Source organism: Geospiza fortis, unplaced genomic scaffold (assembly GCF_000277835.1).
Source record: "Geospiza fortis unplaced genomic scaffold, GeoFor_1.0 scaffold200, whole genome shotgun sequence".
NCBI lineage: Eukaryota > Metazoa > Chordata > Aves > Passeriformes > Thraupidae > Geospiza > Geospiza fortis.
Window position 1 is genome coordinate 2,229,710 of NW_005054353.1, and position 7,859 is coordinate 2,237,568.

Below are 7,859 nucleotides of genomic sequence, written 5' to 3' on the forward strand. Positions count from 1 at the left end.
TCCTTACTGAAGGAAGTGACAAACTCCAATGGCTTCAAGCAAAAGCAGAGTAAGGTGTACAATCAACTTTATTCCCATGGGCAAATACTTATTCTCCAGTTAAGTTTTTGGAAAAATGCTGTAACACAAACATTTGTTTATGCAGAGTCAATGTCAGACTCCACGCTGACACCTACATAGTGAAATTACAATTTTCAGTAGAATCCAGAGATCCCAATCAAGATTCATTTCAGAACTCCCTACCTACACATTCTGTATCAGAACTCACTACCTATATAGAGAGATAATTCATCCCGAAGGTGAAAAAGGTGAGAGGTTGAGGAAACATAACAGATAACAGACAATGAAGCACAATGAAAGAGGGTAAGCAAATTTTTTAAATGTTGTTTTATCACAGGTTTGGTTAAAGTAGTCAACTACTACTTCTGTAGCACAATGCAAAAAAAAAAGACAAAATTAGCATCCAGCTTAACTAGAGATGATGGCAAACATGCTGCAGAAAGTAACACCAGCAAGACCTGGGTACAGAGCAGTTTCTGGGCTACCTTCTAATGAAGAGACAAACTACAGCTGCATGGTTATTATCACCCTCAGCTATTTGAGATATTTTGAACTGATTCATCTGGCAAACAAAAAGCACACTCTCTCAAATGTGGATTATTTTTGGGGCTCTTTTTTGCTGAAGACAAATTTCATAAGATTACTGAAACCTCCAGCAGCCTTGGTACCTTTATCTGCTGCATTACACTACTGCTGCCACAAACTACACTGGCAGACCTCATGGCTGGCAATAAAACAATGATAGCAAGAAATCCCAACACAGCTAATGTTCAAAATAGTACTAATCATGGAAATGTTTTCAAAGTTTTTATTCTGCACTCTTTCATAAACACCATAATGTAAAAATTAAATCAGAAAGATAAACCAAAATATCTTCAGGCATCTTTTCTGATAAAAGGCAGTAACCAGTTTAATGATCAAAAGCTGTCCAAAACAACATTGCAGAAAATACATGTTTCATCTCTACTGTAGATATAAGCAATTTGAGAAATCACCTCAACGGCAACTGGCTTGGGATTACAAAAAGTAGCCAGTTAGACAAACTGTAAAATGCTACACCAAAAATCATTTTTAGAACTGCAACAAAATAATCAAGTTGGGATGTTAAATATTCACTGTACCAACATGGACTGCTTCTGTAAAACACACTGCATTTTAAAGTGCAGCAGCTAGGATTTGCTGAAAGACTGGGTGAAGCATATTCAGTATGAGAAATTCCCCTGACAAGTGCTGGGTGTAGCAGTGAGCCTTGTGAGATGAGGACAAATTTTCAAAGACAGCAAATTGAACGGTTACATCACTCCTCACCCAGAACCAAACTGGCAGTTTTAGGTGTAAATGCAGATGACCGTGTTCCCACCTTAAACTTTCTGTTTAGGTTTACAGTATGTTTCAACTGTTTAGAATTGTCACACTTCATACCTGTGTATCAGTGAATATGTGTTCTCTCTTATATAAAACTAAAACATTCTTTAAATTGAAGCAAAATACTAATTTCCCTAGAGGGGAAGGATAAGAGAAAAGAAAGCAATGTTGATGACCTGCATTTTTTAAGCACAGAAAGACTTTTAGAAATAGAGCACAGAGTTTATTATCAAAATAGTTCTATGCCAGAAAGAGCAAATAAGATCTGAAGTTTGGATAATTATTCCTGTAATGGAGTAACTAATGCTGTGTCATCCTCACTTAAACTGTCAAGCTTAAGGGTTTGGACAAAATACATGTGTGCACTGTGAAAATTAGGTTTGTGCATTTATTTCAACATCTTTTTTCTCCAAATTGTTCCTCTCAATTTAAAATCCTCTAACTACTGCAACCAGGCCTTGTCTTCACCTTTTCTCTGGGGCACACACAGATGCCAACTACTGCAGTCTCCTGTGTGGAGTTGTTGCTAAGAACCAAATCCTTAGTGGACTTCAATGAACTCAAGGTTAGAAAAAAATCTGTACAACTGAAAAGCACAAGTAGTTTTTCTGTGTATTTTTTTTCCTGCATAAATGGCTGTTGATGCAAAGAAAGACAAAACAGTAACTTTTACACTCAGCATCTTGCAAAAGTAACTGCAAATTAGATTGCTGCTAGTGTAATCACTAAAACAAAATACCTTGAACCCCCTTCTCTTCTTCATATAAATTTCAAATACATAATATCACCTATTTAAGCCACAAATTATTAACTGTGCCAGGAATGTGAAAAGGCAGCTACAATACCTTGCAGTTTGCCAAGCTTAGGTACATCCTTGGTTGTTTTTCCTCAAGTGTCAAGTCATTTTTCATGTAAGTATAATTGTGTACTGAACAGTTATCTACTTCAGATAGTTTAAGAAAGAGTCACACCCTTCATGTTTATTTTTGATTGAATCACAAATGTGACAAAGATCCTACATGGCAATCAGAATATTTCATAAATACATACTATACCAAAAATTACCTCAAATGCATGTCATTGATTATAGTTTTTAACTTATACAAATATTTAGTGCATAAATGTTGTTGACTTAAAATGTTGTTCTCTGACAGCTTTGACTTGCAGTGCCAACCTTAAAATACAGCTACTAATATCTTAGTCAATTAGTTTTACTTTATTATTGGTCCAACAAATATGCTCAAACCTTACATATCTGATTTGAGAAGGAAAAAAGAAAGCAACATTTGTGCCCCAATTACTATTTTACCAAATTCCTTGTGACAGGTCACAACTACTCTCAGCCCAGATCACATTCACAGTACAGTTTCACATTACAGTAGCCAAAATAAACTTGCTGCTTTCAAAATGGAAGGAACTCAACCCTGCTTCCTCTTTCCCGTTCTTCACTACCAACTCTCCCTCCTGCAGCACTTTTCAAAATATTCTGATGTGCACCCAACAAGGAGATAAACAGTTCAACTTCTTATCTTTACTTCGCTTTACCAGGGCTATCTTTATATCATTTTAGCAACTGAAGTCAGTTTCCTATGGGATCAGAAACTCACAGTTAGTGCAATGTAGAGGCGGGGAAAACAAACCTCCGCCTTCAGAAGAGAGCAATTACTTTGACTTACAACATCTCAGGAAAGTTTCAGCAAGAACATTCACAGACAATTACATATGTACTCTCTCAAAAGCAGCATCTGGGGTGTAGCACGCAGCTGTAATCAGAAGAGGACCCTGGTAGAGCAAAGTCCAAAAAGGCCTAGAATACTGGCCTATGCAAAAGTAACCTTCCACATTCAACCAGACATGAAATAACACTGTACATTCTGATGCTTAACCTCCCAAGTTATTGTTCTTAAGTAACAATACTAAGTAAGATCAAATCTTGATGCACTGCTGCACATATGAATCTTGTAACAGTCTATAGTACCAGAGTGGTGGTGCAAATCTTTTGAGGCAGCCAAACCATTTGATATTTTAAAAAGTGTTTCTATCTAAGAGTGTGATGATAATAATAATGTCATGACAGTCACACTGTTCCCTTCTTCTCTTCTAAAAGAGCACAATCTAAATTTAGCTATGCTTTCAAGAAATTAATCCTAAAACCAAGTTCAATACTTTGCCTGTAACTAAAGTTTATCAAGCAGCTCTAACTCAGGGAATTCAAATAATACATCAGTTATGGCTTCCCAGTAATTAAACCACCTATTCCTGTTTGAGGTGGGCTACCTGCAATTTTGCTATGTAGATTAGGAAGAGTTTAAAGTACACCAAAGTAAATCACCTAAGATAAAAGAAGTACTGTATTATCTGCACAAAACTTGCAGATTCTCTATTTAAGAACACATCTGTCAATCCCTTCTTTTCCCCAACTCGGGGCAGCAATGCAGATCACACATAAGTACCAGCAGAGAAGTTTGTGCTCAGGCTGCCTTCCTCTGCACAAGAGGACAGGTATTCCCCCAGACGCAGCAGAGGGGGTTCAGGTCATGCAATATCACTTTAACAGGAACACTTTCATTATCAGGAGCTCTCTCTCCCTCCTTGTGCACGGCTGCTGCACACGTGTGGGGCTAAGACACCAGCTCCACATCTCTGCTGGCTCCCTGCACAGCCACCCACACCCTACGCCAGCTCCTTCCAGCAACATCTGCTTGAGATTTTTAACAGATTTGCTCATCAGTAAATGCAAGGGGGGGTGGCGTTTGCCAGAGCAGCAGCCACAAATCCACAGATCACTTGCACAGTACCTTAAATTGATGTGCAGATTAAAAAGGTATGTTCTTGCTAGCTATTTTTTCCACATAAATTCAGAGAGTGCAAACAATGCAGGCAATGCAAAGTATACAACTTAAATTTTCAGTTCAGGCACGGCCTAAAGTAAGTAACATTCAAATAACAGAGACAGGCACTGAATGTATTATTAAGGGAAAACAAAGTCATGTAAAGAACAAGATCATCCTTTCTTCCCCCAAAGCTGCCTCTACATACAGAATCACTGAAGCTTCAAATTAACTTTTCTCAGGTGTGCTACTAGTTTCAAAGATGTCACTGCCAGAAAACTTACTACAGGACACTTCTAAACCCTCATATTCAGAATACCCTCTATTTAACCAAATTCATTACATCTCATCTTCAGGAGGAGAGAAAAGACCACATTAACATTGTGTCAATGACCACTTCAAAAATTACATCTTACTCTATGCTAAGACTTAAATGGTGTAGCTGACAAGAATTTTCTTAGTACAAGGTAAAACCAAAGTCAAAGCTTTGAGATAAATCCTGTCTGTGAAGGTTAGTTCATGTAAGGAAAGCCACTTCTGTAAGGTGAAAGACTCCCCTTCTCCTTCCCAGAGCAGCAAGTTAAACTGCTCCTGTGAGGTTTCATAACAGCCAAGAAAAGGCTATTTGTCATGGTTACACCCACTTCCTCATCCAATATAAAATTAAGAAATATACTAAGAATTTACTTAGATTAACTTATCTATGAAACTGTGTCAAACTTCCTTCACAAGGCACAAAGTCTCCAACACTGAAAGAGGTGGATAATTGACAAAATACACCTAACACCCATTGCAACAGAAGCTGGACACCTCTTTTTCAAATATTAAAGCCATTAATTATTTACATCCCAAATACCCTATGGAGTTGTTTCTCAAACTGCAGACCATACTGAATTTTTCTCCCATTAAACTCCTCATATTCAGTTTGCAGACAACACATGGCTTGGGGGAAAAATTCCATTTTACTTGTCCTCCTCAATAAACTTACTAGAAAAACCTTAATTATCTCAGTTCATCCTGAGCAAAAGCTTAGCCTAGTATCCATTTCAAAAGATGAATCCTAACACAACTACAAAATTAAGTATGACCTTGTCCTCTGTGAACTCTCTTCAGTGTCACAGCTCCCAGACACAAGTGAAGAAGTCAACACTGTTTCAGCTTATTCAAGAGAAGACTAATAATTACCATCAAGGTGCAACATTAACCTACATTTTCAAAAACACTAGCTAAGAAGTATTTTCAGATGATGAGTAGATGTGCTCAGGAGTCCTCTGATTATTTGTGGTTCTACAGCTACTTTCTCCTCTTTTCTTTGAAGTGCTCTGCCATTCTCACAGTTGCTGCATGAATAAGTGTGATAACAAATTACACAGAAAACCTAATAAGAACTGTAGAACAGAATGACAGAAAATGCACCGAACCAAACTGGAAAAAACTAATTCCTCACATTTTTTCGACTACTTAAGAGCAGAGCAACACTTCAGGAGAAGGATGGTTTCAAAAAACCACTGCCTTTACACATCTACACTGGTTATTAAGCATAATGCATTAAATACTTAATTACAAAATTCAACAGTGTACTGTACCCTGAACACACAGGGACTGCAGAGATAAATGCCTTGGGTTTGAAGTGATTACTCCTTAGGAGCAGAACACAAATCCATTACTGAAAGCATACAATACAGAAATATGATCCCAAAATCTGATTTTGAGAAACAACTATCATTCAGAATACAGACAGAAAAAAACCCTGACTGACCACTGGCTGCAGCACAGACTCAAAAAAGCCTATAAAGTGAGAGAGAAAAGAACCAGCACAGAGACAGGAGATGTTCCAGGAGAAGATCCTAACTTCTATATGTATGAGAATTTATTAAGCTATCTAGATCTTGATCAACATTGACAGAATAGTAATAAGCAGCAATACTACTGATAAAATTGAACTGGCATTTCCAGCACATGTGTGTGTGCCTCAGCCCTATTTATGAATCATTCTGATTTCACTGCATTACAAGTTCTGATACACAGCTACTGCACTTTTAGTGAAATTACATTTATGAAGTCAAAATTTCTGACTTGCAGCTCAGATCAAGGAGTCACTTCATTTTTCAGAATAGTCATTACTTAACAGCACTGCTGCAGCTTTCTCCATATATTAATTACCACCCATTTTGAAGCTTCCTGTATCAAAAAGTACGTGTAAGAGCTGCTGCTGTTGTAAGAAGAAAAACAAATTTAAAAAACAAGAAAGCATTATGAAGACTGAAAGGGACTGGTATTTTATATAAATATGTCAACAGAAGAGGTAACATTAAAGAAAAAACAGATGAGCTCTCTCACTTGGAGCAAAGTGTGATAATTACATGCTAAATGTTTTCTAAGGGCCTAGCAACATAAAAAGAAAAAAAAAGAAAACCTACTGGGGTCCTTTCAAGTTCAAAGGCCTAGATCTTACTCCAAACCAAAAGAGTGCAGGCAATAAGTCCTAATACAGCATCATCTCTCAGTTTGTCACTCTAAAGGAAGATGGTCTATGCCAAATTTGAATGCAGTACCTATGGAGAAAGCAAATCAATTCTGTAGGAATGGCTAGGCCTCCTAAGAAGTAGGATTCTGTAAAATGTATTATCAGGCTACAGGAAAAAAATACAGTCCACTTCAGGTTTTAGATCTGTTTTATCTTTTCCCTGTGTAAACATATAGACTATGTAGTTAGGCAGAATTTCTGTCTTCAAAACTACCTATTTTCCTCGTTGTACACACTCAAACCTCACCTGCTCTAAGAGGCATCTCAGCAAAGACTGCTCTAGGAAAAGCGACCTAACTACAAACTGTGATCTCTACCCTGACCTACTGGTAGTATCAAAACCAGGAGAGTATAAGCAAGAGCTCGTGCTTTTTAAGGTTTAAAAAAACTTTAATATTGCTCAGAATCATTAAATAACATTTACCTTTAGTGTAAAAACACTTTAGCTTTCTATCTAGTGATGATTAAACATCACGATTTAGTCACACATAAATTTGTGAGAAATTAAAGATTAAGTTTTTAAGAATTCCTGTATAAAAGCGCAGAAGTAAAATTTGCAAGCTATTACACATACCATTAGCAATTGCTATAGAAGAAATATTTGACAGCCACACAGATCTGTCAAATAAACGTCAAGCAGTGAAGAAAATTTGGTTCGTGGATTCATTTTCTCTCAAAGCACTCCAGTTTCTCCCCAGCCTGCAATTTCTCTCCCCCAATCCTACATGAAGTTAGCTGCGTGGTTTCCAGGCTGGCAGCTGTCATCCCCATCTCAGCCAAGCCGCACACCACCAGTGATTCGGAGATTGGGCCTCCTTTTGTATCGAACACCGGGTGCGTGAGCAGGGGAAGGCAGCGCACACCGGCGCTGCGTGTGACAGCGCTGCCGCCTTAATCGCCGCTCCCGTCATTCTCTCTCTCACACACCGCGATCCCCCATCCGCATTGTCTGCCTCGCTCCATCCCTCATTAATATGGACACGTTCTCGCTCCTCCGCCAGGGATCCCCGGGAACCCGCTCCCTCGGCCAGGGAACCCCCTTCCTCGGCCGGACGCCGGATTTCCCTGGCCGGCCG